Here is a 15,989-nt window from a genome sequence, read left to right on the forward strand (position 1 = left end):
TATTTGGGTGTTGGACAGGACACTGCCAACACTATCTACAATGATCAAAGCACATTGGCAGTTATGAGGAACCCAGTTTTTCATGCTCGCACAAAGCACATTGAGGTGCATTACCACTATGTCAGGGAGAGGCCCTCAGTAGGAGAGATCAACTTGGCTTATGAGCCAACATAGGACAACCTTGCAGATTTTTCAGAAAGGCATTGTCTCGTGTGAGAAGCTCGAAGCTTTCAGCAAAGCTTTGGGCTTACTCCCCTTTGTGGATTGATCATGTCCTCATGGCATGGCACTTCCCTTTACTCATGTGCCAGCTCTCATTCACTGCATCAATCTAGGGGGAATTTGTTACCATATACACATGGTAGTTATGTCACACTTAGGACCACCGGGGCATTTTTTCCCTCACTAGGAGGTTTTTCCCCCCACGCATTGTATATACGACCATCATTCTAGGTCTATCTATCTTTCCATTGCACACTAAGTAATACACTCTCTCTTGTGTGCCTTTAGCTTCCTTCATCTTCTCCAAGTTGTGTGTGTTTTCCTACAACCCTAATTCCAACATTGTGTTGTGCCATACAGGGCTCGGACGTTGTTGGCTATGAAGAAAACGCTAACAAGCATAGCTTGGCACCCCTTTTTGGCATTGCTCCCGCTGGTTTTTGTGATGTCCAAAAAATGGATTGCCATGTCCAAGTAAGCCTTCCCACCTGGAAACAACGGTGCCGTCATTGCTTAGGGGGAAGAGGGGTGGTTAATAAAAAAGAAATAGAAGGGGAGTGAGATAAGGTGTAGCGAGGAAGATAAGGGGGGACATAGGGGAGTCAGAGCTCTGGAAGAAGAAGGAGCTCGAGAGCACGGGCAATCTCTAAAGAGCTCTCTCTCACAATATCTCTCTAGACCTCGGTGAGCAAGAGGGTAGGGCACCGAGCAAGAGGGTAGGGCATGAACGAAAGGAAGGGTATTCAATCCATAAGGGGAATGGGAGGGGAGTTGGAGCTCAAAATAAGAATCAAAAGGTGAAGCCACTGTCTCAGCTTAGGATGTTGTCAAAGAAGGAACTCATCTCTCTCTCTCTCTCTCTCTCTCTCTCTCTCTCTCTCTCTCTCTCTCTCTCTCTCTCTCTCTCTCTCTCTCTCTCTCTCTCTCTCTCTCTCTCTCTCTCTCTCTCTCTCTCTCTCTCTCTCTCTCTCTCTCTCTCTCAACCTTGACCTCAACTACGTATTCAAGGGAAAAGGAAATCCAGTGGTTTTTTTTACATAAGAAATAAGGGGAATGGACAAGTACGCAAAGAATAAGCCGAGGAAGATCTCTCTTTGTCGACTTAGTGAAGCAAGAAAAGGTCAACAAGCTCAGCAAGGAACCATGGCATGGAAAAATCTCTCTCTACCTTGACGGTTTCAAACAAGCACGATCCCTCTTTTTGACTTTGGTAGATAAGGAAGGAACAAGGGCATGTCAACATGAGGGTAAATAGCAAAGGGAAGAGGTGTTTTATGGCATGAGGAGCAGTAAGGCAAGAAGGAGAGAGGATAACCTCTATGTACCGTATTTGTGAGATACAAGGGCATCAGGCAAGGAATTTTTGCCAGATACTTCCTTCCTAATTAGCTTCGAAAAGCTCTAATGGCAATCATAAGTGGAAAATTTTTCGTCTTGGTCAAATTAGGGAGCATTAAACTCTCTTAACTCTATCAATGTCATTAATGGCAAACATTGTAATTGAATTCCACTTCAGCTAATCATTAGCAGCTTAAAGCATTCAAGTTGTCAATTTTAAGCATTTAAGATGTCGTCAGAGTCTTTTTCTTTGTGCCATGAATCTTATCTCTCTAATTTCCCACAGTCAGTAGCCCACGGCTCACCTTGTAAAACCATTATCCCTGACATCTTTGGTGAACCCGATGCAAAACTGAGCCGGGGTGGCAAAATTTTGTAGAGAAATATGACTACACAGCAAGAGGCGGTCATGCAACAAATGATGTAGCAGTTTGTATACAAAAATCTCAGCAAGCATTAACAAAGAAATTACAGCAGTTTGAAGGTCGAGATGTTTCAAAATGTTGCCAAGTTTATGAGCAATCCATGGAGGATAATGGGATTGATGATCATGAAGCAATTGAAGGTTTTCACTTGATTGTCGTGCCAGCTCTTAGGGCTCTAATTGAGGAGATACAAAATGTGATGGGAATGGGATTGTGCTAGCTACGGTGGATTAAAGAGAAACATCATGCACACAAGTGAGTGTGTGTGGCTAGATTATCACTCAAGCAAATTAGGTTCCAAGATCAATTAGCTTGGACTCATAAACACAATCTTGAGTATTTGCTAAGCCATCACAAGATCACCATAAACAAGGGAGATGCAATGCAAAATATACTTGTGTTTATTCATACATGGAATGAGCTTTATGTAGCTCTACAACCTTGCACCACTACATGTGGGATAATTCCTTCTCTTCACTCGACTCACATTCTAGGACAAATCTCACACTTTACAATTCTCCCCTTGAGGTTTGGACTAGGAAGAAACTGAAGAAAAACTGACATCTCTGGCACACTCCAATCCAGGAGCAAAAGACCATCTCCAATCTAGGAGACCATTCCCAATCTAGGAGACAAACCATCTCTAATCCAAGAGATCTCAAACACCTCCCCTCAAACAGATATATAAAATTGAGACTAAGCTAGTGCAAGCTATCTCCAAAACAAATACAATTGATAGGGAAATGCAAAACAAAAAATCTAGATAATGTCGTCGTAGACTAGAAGGCTAGTGTCGCCTTCTTCTTCATCTTCATCTTTGTCTTCTTCTACCAAATACACTTTGGGCCTTGGATTTCTTATGGTGCTACCTTTGTTCCTTTTGAAACACTTGGAAGGAAGGTGACCCTTCTTCCCGCAAATGCTGCAAGTCTTCGATGATAGATAGTCCTTTGCTATGTGCCCTTCTTTGCCACACTTGAAACAAGTTTTGTTGTTAGTGTCAACTACAAAAGCTCCTCCCCTTGAAGAAGCATTCCTCCCTTGCTTCTTCTCCTTGGACTTTAAAGAGTTGATGACATCTTGAAAATCTGGTGGTGGATCCTTGTCTTCAATGATGGTCATGATCTGGTCAAAGCTAGGTAGTAAAGCTACTAGAAGAACCACAATGTTGTCCTCCTCTGGTACTGCACTCTTTACATAATCTAGTTGTGTGGTCATTCTTTTGAGGCGATTTCCCAAGCTTGCAATATCTTCGTTATGTTCCATTTGCAATTTGTATAAATCTTTCTTTAAGCTTTACTTCGCTTTTCTTTTTCCTAGCTCCAAAGTTATTTTCTAGTGCTTCCCATGCAGATAATGAGGTTTCACAATGATCAATAAAGTGTACATAATTGTCATGTAGTATAGTGATTATGATTCCTAATGCCTGCTCACAACAGATGAGAATATTAAGGAAAAGTCAGCCTTTGGGAAACAAAAATTAGAGGAGCCTGTTTTTGACGAGTTGATCAAAGGTATACAAGAATATTGTTGAGCCCGCTATGTGGGATATGGTGCACACCTCGGGAGCTTTGGTCTCAATAATGGGGTCTTTTTAGACTTTCCCACGGCTTTACCATTATTGACCACCATAAGAAATCCGAAATGAGCTAGCCCTTGGAAATTGCAATATTAGACCCACTCCACTACTCTCTATAATAAATCAATTTGAGTGGTGCGTGTAGATACTTAAGTGCTAATTTTCAAAGGCTAAAAGAAATAGCAACTAAGGTTTTGAATTACCAAAAATACATTAAGTAAACACATAAGTATAATTAGCATGGTTGACAATAACCAAGAGAACCAATTATTGAAGACCCTCCAAAAATCGAAGACCAAGAAGAGGTGCTACAACCCGAAGCTATCCTTCGGCATGGAGACAAGGTACTACGACATGGTAAGATTATCTGACGGCATCTTATTAAGTTCAAAAATTATCCTTTTGAAGATGCTAGACGGATACAAGGAATACAGCTTAAGGATAGTATGAACTTTGTCAATGCTTACAATGCTACACTAGACTAAGCCAATATAAATGCTTTCTAAATGAACAATGTTTTGTCTTATTATACTAATGCTATTTTGTGCACAAATTTAAATAGTATGCATACTTAGAATCATGTTTGTGATGACGACGTCACTCAAATACCAAGTAGAATTTGTCACTCTACTTTGTGAGTATGATATGGACTAAAGAGCAGATATGCTTGCGGCAGCTACATCTTCCAAGCACAAAATGGACTTTTCATCCATTCTGGAATGATGTGGTAGGGTGAAAAGGGATCCTCTACCCGCTAAGAGAGGTAGACTAATGACTAAGACTTTATCTCTTCTACCTCATAGTCGAGGATGACTATGATTTCAAGAGAGAGGTAATGTCATAAAATCTAATATCTAACCAATCCAAATGATTTTCTCATATTAAATTGATCATTTAATGTGGGAGAATAAACGGGAACAAGGGTTAGAATATAGATATGTGCTTATGGATCTGTCTCAACACGGGGCCAAGGTTAAAGGGGTACAAATGAGAGATGGTATGTTAAACAGAAATGCTACTTGATGGAGCTTAAAGACCTTAGGGTTAGCTTCATTAAGGACCTCCAAAAGTTAGTGTTAAAAAGTCCTTTGACCCTAGGCAAGCTAGGGCTGACCTTGAGGTGGAAATCCTACCCAAGCATGATGTGCTTGTCATGGTTGCTAACAAGGTGCTTAACGTGTTTGTGGGAACCTTGGCCAAGCTTGAGGTGCTTTTCATGCTTAAATGACTAAGGTTCTTGAAGTGTTCAATTCAAACATGATCTCTCAAGGGGCATAAACGATTTTCATGCTTAACTGACTAAGGTGCTTGAAGTGTTCAATTCAAACATGATATCTTAAGAAGCATTAAAGACACATGTCAAGATCCTCCCCATTTGGCCCTCATGATATGCTTGAATCATATAAACGAGTCCAATGAGAATTTAGATGCATAAAAATAAATAATTAAGTTCTTTCTCTCAAAGAGGAAAAAGAGGACACATGTCCAATTGATACACTTAAATAATACGAGAGAGAGAGAGAGAGGGGGGGGGGGACCAAGCATGAGGTGGGGTATACTCTTCCACACACACACACTCTCTCTCTCATTGTGTGAAGTGAAAAGTGCAAGAGCTCCGTCTCCTTCTCCAAGCTTGTTGAGAAGTTAAGAGCACACACCAACACTCTTGGTTATGGAATGCAAATCCAACCAAGAGCCATGCTTCAATGCTTAATCTAGCCATCTTCTTCATCTTCATTACTATGCTATTATGATATGCTTAGCAAGAAGAGTGGTGATAAGTGAGGAACTATTTCTTTCTCTATGAATTATTCTTCTTCCTCTTCCCTACCATCATTCCCCACTAGCTCTCTCCACCTTTGAAGGTGTTTTAGGCCTTGGGACTGAGGCATGGGATAGTTAATGCTTTTTGCAAATTTTATGTTATGATCGTGATGCATGAACCTTTCCATCTTCATTGCATCACCTAGGTCACAAGGAGCACAAAGACTGTATTGTACCAAGTCTCTCTTGATGGGAGAGTCTATAATACAAATGCCTTTTGGAGGGGGGACTGCCGGTTCCAAGTAAATCCCGTCCTCAACTATTGTCATGTTCTCTACTACTCTCTCTCCCAAAACTATAGTTCATGCCAAGTTAATTAAGTACTATGTTTATGTTGCTACCATCAATTCAGTTTACTCTCTATGTTCTCAGAGTAATCTCACAAAAATGCTCACTCTAATTCTCTTAGTTTCGCTATTTTCAAAGTTCATAGGCCATTTCCATTACATTGGTATTAGAGAATTTGGTTTCTCTTTTCTTGCTTAAGAAGAGAGGTCCTTAAGTAGCCTATTAATGGTTGATTTTGTTAATTATATTAAGGTAAGTGGGAATGGGATCTATTATCAATTTTTTTGAGCCCACTATGTGGGATATGGTGCACACGTTAGGAGCTTTGGTCTTAATAATGGGGTCTTTTTAGACTTGCCTACGGTTTTATCATTATTGAGCCATAAGAAGTCTGAAAGGAGCTAGCCCTTGGAAATTGTAATATTAGACCCACTCCACTACTCTCTATAATTAACCAACTTGAGCCATGGGTGTAGATACTTAAGTGCTGATTTTCAAAGGCTAAGAGGAGTAGCAACTAAGGTTTTGAATTACCAAAGAATACACTAATTAAACACATAAGTATAATTAGCATGGCTAACAATAACCAAAAAAACCAATTATTGAAGACCCTCTAGAAATCAAAGACCAAGAAGAGGTGCTACAACCCAAAGCTACCCTTTGGCATGAAGACAAGGTACTACGACATGGTAAGATTTGTCTCAACACGGGGCCAAGGTTAAAGGGATACAAGTGAGAGATGGTCTGTTAAAGAGCAATGCTACCTAATGGAGCTTAAAGACCTTAGGTTTAGCTTCATTACAGACCTCCAACGGTCAGTGTTAGAAAGTCTTTTTTGACCTTAGGCAAGCTAGGGCTAACCTTTAGGTGGGAATCCTACCCAAGCACGAGGTGCTTGTCGTGCTTGCTAACTAAGATGCTTAAGGTGTTTGTGGGAACCTTGCCCAAGATTGAGGTGCTTATCATGCTTAAATGAATAAGTTTCTTGAAGTGTTCAATTCAAACATGATCTCTCTAGAGGCATAAACGATTTTCATGCTTAAATGACTAAGGTGCTTGAAGTGTTCAATTCAAACATGATATCTTAAGAAGCATAAAACACACATGTCAAGATCCTCCCTATTTTCCCCTCATGATGTGCTTAAATGCTATTGGATATGCTTTAAAGGGGTCCAATGAGAATTTAGATCCATAAAAATAAATAATTAAATTCTTTCTCTCAAAGAGAGAAAAGAGGACACATGTCCAAATGATATAATTAAATAATACAAGAGAGAGAGAGAGAGAGAGAGAGAGAGAGAGAGGAGGGGGGGGGGGGGTGTGGACCAAGCATGAGAGGGGGTATACTCTCACACACACACTCTCACTGTGTGAAGTGCAAAGTGCAAGTGCTCCATCTCCTTCTCCAAGCTTGTTGAGAAGTGGAGAGCCTACACCAACACTCTTGGCTATGGAATGCAAATCCAACCAAGAGCCATGTTTCAATGCTTAAGCTTGTCATCTGCTTTATCTTCATTATTACTATTCTATTATGCTATGCTAAGCAAGAAGAGTGACGATAAGCGAGGAACTATTTTTTCCTCCTATGAATGATTCTTCTTCCGCTTCCCTACCCTCATTCCCCGCTAGCTCTCTCCATCTTCGAAGTGTTTGAGGCCTTGGGACTGAGGCTTGGGATACTTAGTGCTTTTTGCAAATTTTATGTTATGCTCGTGATGTATGAAGCTTTTCATCTTCATTGCATCACCTAGGTCACAAGGAACACAAAGATTGTATTGTACCAAGTCCCTCTTGATAAGAGAATCTATAATACAAACGCCTTTGGGGAGGACCGGCTCCAAGTAAATCCAATCCTCAACTATTTTCATGTTCTCTAATACTCTCTCTTGTAAAGGTATTGTTCATGCCAAGTTAATTAATTACTATGTTTACCATCAATTAAGTTCACCCTATATGTTCTCAAAGTAATCTCACAAAAGTGCTCACTCTAATTCTCTTAATTCCACTATTCATAAAGTTCATAGACCATTTTCATTACATGAAGGATAGAGATCTCCCTCACTTTCATTGTTCATATCCTTGCTTCTGTGGATTGGCATAAAGTGTCATCAATGGAGTTTAACTACCAGGTTGAAGACCTTACAAGATGTGAGTGATACTTGATTCACAAATCCATTAAAAAATTAAGTAGGAAAACCCAGAGGTTGCCACCACCAATTGGGTAGGATTTAGAATCTAAATCTATTATATTATTTTAGATTCACTACATTTATTGGCACTTAAATGTAGCTATTATTGCATAAATGCTATTAGAGGTTGAGATGATTAGCAAGAGAACAATAGAAGAAACCTTAGGAAAGGGCCTTTAAACCTGGACAAAATAATTTGAAAGTTCATATAGGCATGCTACAACCTCCTGCAACCCTACTTGAAAATGTATGTCTTAGCTTCTAAGTTTTCCTTTAGAACAAAAAGTTTCTCCATGTACATTTTGGAAAAAGTATAAAAGTATAAAGTTCTTTGAAACATGTTCTAACTGCTTTGTTATTGCAAGAATAAAAAGCTGTCCTGCATCATCTTTCCCACTCATGGTGATTTATTTTTTTTTTGGGGGGGGGGGGTTGGGCGTTGTCACTCCCAAATATGTAAATGTAACACGTGAGCTTAGTAGAAATAAAAGAAAGAAACAAACCAATAGGTCTGTACTCATGTCTAGTTTGGGCGAATCTCGCAAAATGCTTTAGGAATGGCATAACAAAACGCAAGTTTGCGATAGGTGGCATGGAAGGACATGACAGCAGCGGCGGTGCAAGGACTAGGTGCCAGCAGAAGACTATCTGCAAAGGCTTTTTAAATATGGTTGGAAGTTGCATGCAGCAATGTCGACCCGCGATAGAGCACGGCTGAAGGTGATTGCTGGTGAAGTTCTTTGTGGTGATCTCACTAGCTTTGACAGGCTGTGTCTCTTTTTTTATGAAGTGTCTCGTTCTCGCTGCATTGTGTTGGTCGTGTTTGTTTAAAAGGTTGTTGGTGAGGTTGTGATTGGTGATCTGGGAAGTCCTGACTGTCAAGCTGGGATTGCAATTGTTCTTACATGAATGTATGGGTATCTGCGGTGTGTTAGGATACTAGTCATTTACTGTTCGTTAAAGATGTTGGTCGTCAGGTTATGATTGGTGAGTTGAGAAGCTCTGACAACTTGCATGTCTTCTTGCATGAGTGTACAAAAATCTGTGTTGTCTTAGGTTATTAGCCATTCCTTGCAGGCACATGGCACGATTGAAAGTGAAAGCCTGTTGAAGGGAGATGCAACTGAGCCAAGCCGTGCAAAGAGGAGGGAAAGGGGTCCTAGAATAATGGAGATTAGTGTGACTATCTCAGTTGGAGGCGAAGACGTAGATGTAGTGTTATTGCCATCTATGCAATCATTCCTTTCAAAAGAGACCCTAGCTGGGTTATGTGTAGTTGAGAGGGGAGGAGACGTCTTCCACCTGTATTTTCAGATGATCATCCGATTGTGGACTAGCTCATTGATCTCTGCAAACAAAAAAATCAAGCAGTATCTCAGGTGGGATAAAGATTCTCCAACGGGATCTACGGTGCTTTGCCGCGCTTTGAAATAGTGCAATATGCATACGTTCAAGGGAATGGTTGGCTACTACATCAAGGATCATGGGCAGCCGTACTTTCAAATGGCATTCCATAATATCGAGCCAAGCGACATAAACAAGGGCGTCGAGCTATACAGTTTGTATGGCGGCGATGAGCTCAAAAAGAAGGTGTGCTTAACACCAGTCAATATATTTGACGGAGCATTTATGTTCTGGAAGTTCAAATTGATGCACCCACTAGGTAGCGACTTTTTGTCGACCCTGCACAAAATGCTCAAAATGGGAAGGTACTACCCCTCATCGTCCTGGGTCACGCCATACCAAGGCCGTGGGATGGAGCTAGGGAAGACCAAGGCACTTTGGAGGTGTATGGTGCACCCATCATTAACAATGTACCAAGATTTTGTCAGCATATTCATCAATAGTCAAATGTATGGGACTTCCCATCTAGGGGCTGATTGGTTTCTGTCTCGATGGCAGGACGTGCAAAGGTGCGTTGGTCCATAGATTGAAACAACACTCTAAACCCTGTATACATTGATCTCCTAACACGTACCATCCAGCCCACCAAGTGTGGTTGCTGCTGATGAACAGCAAGACAATGAAGAAACAAAGCACAAGATCGGTGATGTTGAGTATATGCCGTTGGTTCACAAGATAGGGGTGACGATAGTTGCATGTTGCCATCTGTTGAGTTTGTGCCTTCGTTGTTTTGCTTTATTCTATTCAAATGTGCATATCTAAATAGCGATGCTGATAATTCTGTTATGTCCATCCAGGGAAGGAATGGAACGGGTTGAAGAAAGCGAGTTTTTGATGACACCAGGAGAAACGCAACCGAATGAGCTCCTGAACCAGATTAAAGACCCATGACTCGACAACATAGAAGAATTAGCAACACAAATTTTGTCCAAAATTTTTGGAGATACGCTGAATGAAAACAGATCTTTCCGTGCGGAAGTGATAACAACAAACCGTGCTCTCAAAGATGCAATTGAAAGTTACCAAGGGGAGTTGGCTGATGTCCAGATTTGCACGCTTGAGGAGCAGATTTTTGCGTTGCGCAAGCAAGTCTCATCATTGAAGACACAACTAAACAAACTAAACGCGCTCATAATCAAAATGTCAGTGATGCTCAGCAAGAACGCGATCGAGTAGGAAATATATGTAAATAGTAGCGACATCTAGTTACTGAGAGACATAACTTTTTGACAATGCAATACACCTCGATTTGGCACTTGTAAATATTCGATAATCATTATCAAAAAATTTGTTTTTGCAGTTTGTCTTCGGTTGACTTCTTTGCCTTTTATCATATTCAACTTTTGATTCATGTCTAGTAATTGGTCCAATCACTCTTGCTCCTTGCGTCTTTCTCTGTCTCTCTTGCTCTATCTCTCTGTCACTCAAGCACGTTGGTGGGCATGAAAGCCTTCCTGGGATGGTTCAGATCTTGGAGCATGTTGAGCCCACATCGACAACTGCTCACCGCACTCATGTCAATTTCTTTTGTCTCCACCAATCCAAACAGACGCTTGCCACACTCGTCACCATGTCAGTTTGCATTTGCAACATTGAGCTAGATTGCATAGTCTGGTCGTGTTTACAAGTCTTGAAATCCATGTGCTAGAGGAGCGCAGCCTCAATTCTAGGTCCATTCTTCCTGCCTTTTCCTCTATGAGTGCAAAGGAGTCAGAAGCACAAGCCTGACTGTGATGAAGGGACACCACAGAGGCAGGCCAACGCAAACACATGGCAGCACGTGCACGACACGAAGGCTCTCTTTTGCAAAAAAAACGAAGAGCGATGAGGAATCTAGATATATTCCACTTAATGAAGTTCGATGGAGTAGTATCTATATAAAGTTCATAGTGAAAAGAAAAACTCATGACTACAGCCTTCATATAGTCTTTTTTTTTTTTCAAAACTCACTCAACTGAGTGAGTCCGATTATATTGAACTTCCAAAAAAACTACATCACCAACCTTGCTCACACATTTTGAGCCAAGTCTTTAAAAAGGATACAACATGGTCGCATAAGAGCATAAGAGTTCATGGGAGCCAACATTTCCTGTGGCAAGGGGTTTGCTGCTTTTGGCAGCCAGGCAGATATTTTGGATATGTAATCTCGAGGGTGGCTCCGTGTAAAGCATGTCGGTTTTCTTATATCAGGGTGGCTCCCTCGTTAGCTTGACACTATTGTTTCCTAGCACTTTGGGTCCTTATGATGCCTTGGCTCGTCTTTGAGCAGGGCTTGTTTGTAAATTTTTTGGGATTTAATTTAATTTACTCACATTCTATGAGTTTTGCAAAAAAAAAAAGCATAAGAGTTCATGGGGTTTTTAGAGGGATCCCCCAACCCCATAATACATAATCAAAATGAAAAACAAATTGTTCACAGGGTGACACAGCTGGGATGCCAACATCCAAAGAGGCTCTGCCACCACCTACAATGATGCCCACAGGACTTCGAAGCAAACACAAACCGAAGAAGAACTAACAAGCACCACCAACTACTAGCATGATCGCTCGTCGTAGAAGAACACAAATAAGGCCGCTTAAGGGGGCAGGATGCACTCCATCACCTCTTACATACAAACTCGAGAGCAACATTTAACAAGCACCAAGACATTGATAGTAGCTCTCGCAGAGCCTAACCCACACAAGAGATAAAAACCTAAGGATGCACCTCTGCTAGGCAAAGTGTCAACACACCACCACCAAGATTCGAAACCACATCCAAGAGAGTGCCACCAAAGGCCTTCGCTGCCACTAGAAACCCCCTGCAGTCTGCACTATACCATGGAACTTCAGCCACAGAGACCAACATGCCGAACCTTTGCAACCAAGTTGTCAAATTAGCCTTTGCCTCTCGACGGAGAGGTGGGAGGGGTGAACTCCTCCCTTTGCCAAAAAATCTATAAACAAGAACAACATGAGCAAGAAACAAAGGGGGGGTGGCCAAGAGCCCCCACCTGGGATGATCCCCACCCCCATGACAAAGCCACCACCTACGATGCCCATTGCCAGCTCGCCCTACTCATGTTGAGTGCCGCCAATGTCTATCCGGAGCCTCCCTGCTCATGTAGGATGCTCAAGTCCGCACAACCCTAGCATGGCTTAGTAAAGCAACAAACTAGTAGAAGACACAGCCTTGTGAGCATAGTGAAAAGGAAAACTCTGGATAACCAATTTATTATTTGAAAAGAGTCTCCATATAGTCTTTCTTAATAAAATATATATTAAAGCCTCAACCGAAGGAAATAAAGAAACAAACTAGGTGGGTGCCCAAAACGACTTTTTCATTGTTTTGATAAGAATCTAACAAAGATAGATGTGCTTAGTTTGCATTCAATGAAAAGACTGATGTATTCCCCACCAACTAAAGGCAAATTCTTTTATGCCTTGAAGGAGAAAAGGTGAGGTGAGGCCACATGGAGGAGAGAGAGAGAGAGAGATGTCATGTGTCAGGCCGATGCTTGAGCGACAAAGAGGGATTTTTTATTGCAGTGTGAGATTCCATGAGGCGTGCAAGGCGAGACGACTCTATGTGTGTGTGTGTGTGTGTGTGTGTGTGTGTGTGTGTGTGTGTGTGTGTGTGTGTGTGTGTGTGTGTGTGTGTGAGTGAGAACGTGAGGATACAGATAGTCTTGCTCGTTGATCTGTTTGTCGTCAATGGAGGGGGAGAGGGACATAGGGTCACATGGCAATGTTTTGCTTCGTTGCAGGGCGCAGTTGCAAATGCAACAGGAGGAGGGGCTCCCATGCCTTTGAGGGGAAGGGCATGCTGCCTAGTGCACAGAGGTGCGTGGGAATGATGAGATGATTGGGTTGCAGAGGTAGGGAAGTCGAACGGCCGACAACTGTGGGGGATGAGCCGTGTCTGCACAAAGTCATCTCAAGGCAGGGGCGATGGGGGCACAGGCTTGGCAGATGAATGATGCATGCAGGGAGTTGGGGGTGGGGCTAACCATGGATGATGCTATCCATCTACGTGGGAACAAGAATGAAGGGGGACTTTCCCTTTAAGATTGGGCGAACGGAGCGGATCTTTAGGATTAATTAAGTAATGGAACGTGACTAGGCCCCCAAAACACTGTTTTTGAGAAACCCATTACTTAGTTTTGGGGGGGGGGGGGGGGGCGGGGGGCGGGGAGAAAGGAAAAGGGAAGGGTGGCGAAAAAAAAGGGAAAGGAGAAGACGGGGGGGGGGGTAGGGTAGGGGGGAGGTTTTATTGTTTTTTTTAAATAGTTAAGGGCACCCCAAAGGGTACCGTGGGCTTGTAGCCTAGTGGTTAAGGTTGAGCTTTATACTCTCTACGTGATGAGGTCAAATCCTACCCGTTAGCATTGGTTTTAAATCGTGAGTTGAATGGAGATGCTAATTGGAGATGCTAAAGCATCTTGGGAAGATTCTATGTAATGAAAACTGAAATTAGAGCCAGTAAGCACTAGTAGTAGAAGTCACAGCTTGTGAGCACTTGAAAAGAAAAACTCACAATACCAATTGGGCAAGTGAAAAGAGCCTTCGTATGGTCTTTCATAAAATAATCTATATTAAAGCCTCAATCAAAGGAGTTTAGCCAACCTTGTAAAAGGGCAGTCACCTGCTGATGACCCAAATCAAGGACAAGGTTGTTCTTGTAAAAGGGCAGTCACCGGCTGATGACCCAAATCAAGGACAAGGTTGTTGGCCTAGGAAGGCCATATAGAGGAATTGCTATCACATTATATGTAATGTATCCTTTGTTTGCACTTTAGTCTTTTCAGTATTATTTGATTACATATAATATGATTTTTTTTTATTTTAGTGTTTTTAAAAGGTGTCTCTATATTGGTGTTGATATGAGGCATTAAAAATGTGTAAAGAAGATCTCTCCCTCTCTCTCTCTCTCTCTCTCTCTCGGATGAAAATAAGGGCAAACTTGAAATTCTTTTGATTTTTAGGTCAAAATTTGAAGGTTTTGCCGGTAATAACACTAAAACTTGTGTAAATTTTTTGATTTTTTAAAAAGCAAGCTTAAAATATAACTGAGATTTTACAATTTTAGCCGATTAAAATACATTGGATCCCAATTTTTTTCCAATACTACCTCCCCCCCCCCCCTCTCTCTCTCTCTCTCTCTCTCTCTCTCTCTCACACACACACACACATACATGCACGCATGCACAAATATCAATGTTCGAAATTTTTTATAAAAATAGAGTAAAATTACAAAAAATACCGATTATTTTGTAAAATTTCTTCTTTGAATCTACCCAAAGGAAATTTTGTATGTTTTTCAAAATGATTTTTCTCGAACTTTGATGTCACACACACACACACACACACACACATACACAATTTATTACAACTAAAAATATTGTCTTCTTGATGCCACCGTAAAAACTTTACCTTGTTTTTTTTCTTCTTCTTCTTCTTTTTGGTGGGTGGGTGTGGGGGGGGGGGGGGGGGACCTCAGAATTGTGAGTGAATGTATTATAAATTCACCAAAAGATTACAAATCAAACTTAAATCAAAGAAAAGCTTTAACCATGTAAATATTCTATCTAGGAAATAAATGTCCGGCTATCAAAGGCATCGCAAGGAGAATATGCAAGTGGATACAAAGGACATGAAAATTTGGTTTTTTCAAGGTTGATTTATTCCTTGGAGGTAAGAAGTTGGGAAGTCTTGTCTTCCTTATCAGCACTCAAATTGTAAGGTACTTCTTCTTCCAGAGTGTATGGCAGACAAGGAACCGTCGGGTGTTCGAAGGAGATCCTGAGGTGGCAAGCTTCGCAGAGATTATACAAGAAAGCAAAGTGCTAATACTCTCTCTCCCAAAACTATAGTTCATGCCAAGATAATTAGGTACTATGTTTATGCTGCTACCATCAATTAAGTTCACCTCTGTGTTCTCAGAGTAATCTCACAAAAATGCTCACTCTAATTCTCTTAGTTCCACTATTCTCAAAGTTCATAGGCCATTTCCATTACATTGATATCACAGCATTTGGTTTCTTTGCTTAAGAAGAAAGGTCCTTAAGTAGCCTATTAATGGTTGATTTTGTCAATTATATTAAGGTAAGTGGGACTGGAATCTATTGTCGATTTTGTTGAGCCCATTATGTGGGATATGGTGCACACCTCGGGAGCTTTGGTCTTAATAATGGGATCTTTTTAGACTTTCCTATGGTTTTACCATTATTGAGCCATAAAAAGTCCGAAAGGAGCTAGCCCTTGGAAATTGCAATATTAGACCCACTCCACTACTCTCTATAATTAACCAATTCGAGTCGTGGGTGTAGATACTTAAGTGCTGATTTTCAAAGGCTAAGAGGAGTAGCAACTAAGGTTTTTAATTGCCAAAGAATACACTAAGTAAACACATAAGTATAATTAGCATGGCTAACAATAACCAAGAGAACCAATTACTCAAGACCCTCTAGAAATCGAAGACCAAGAAGAGGTGCTACAACCCGAAGCTACCCTTCGGTATAAGGACAAGGTACTACGACATGGTAAGATCTGTCTCAACACAAAGCCACGGTTAAAGGGGTACAAATGAGAGATGGTATGTTAAAGAGAAATGCTACCTAATGGAGCTTAAAGACCTTAGGGTGAGCTTCATTAAAGACCTCCAATAGTTAGTGTTAGAAAGTCCTTTTTGACCTTAGGCAAGCTAGGGCTAACCTTGAGGTGGGAATCCTATCCAAGCAT

At 41.2% G+C, this 15,989-nt stretch overlaps 1 pseudogene; it reads left to right on the forward strand.

Annotated features, from left to right (window-relative positions):
• Positions 1–9,032: 9,032 nt before the first annotated feature.
• Positions 9,033–9,794, forward strand: LOC147429497 (uncharacterized; annotated as a pseudogene).
• Positions 9,795–15,989: the final 6,195 nt, after the last annotated feature.

The sequence above is a fragment of the Adiantum capillus-veneris genome, chromosome 22 (genome assembly GCF_014529385.1).
Source record: "Adiantum capillus-veneris isolate H3 chromosome 22, ASM1452938v2, whole genome shotgun sequence".
NCBI lineage: Eukaryota > Viridiplantae > Streptophyta > Polypodiopsida > Polypodiales > Pteridaceae > Adiantum > Adiantum capillus-veneris.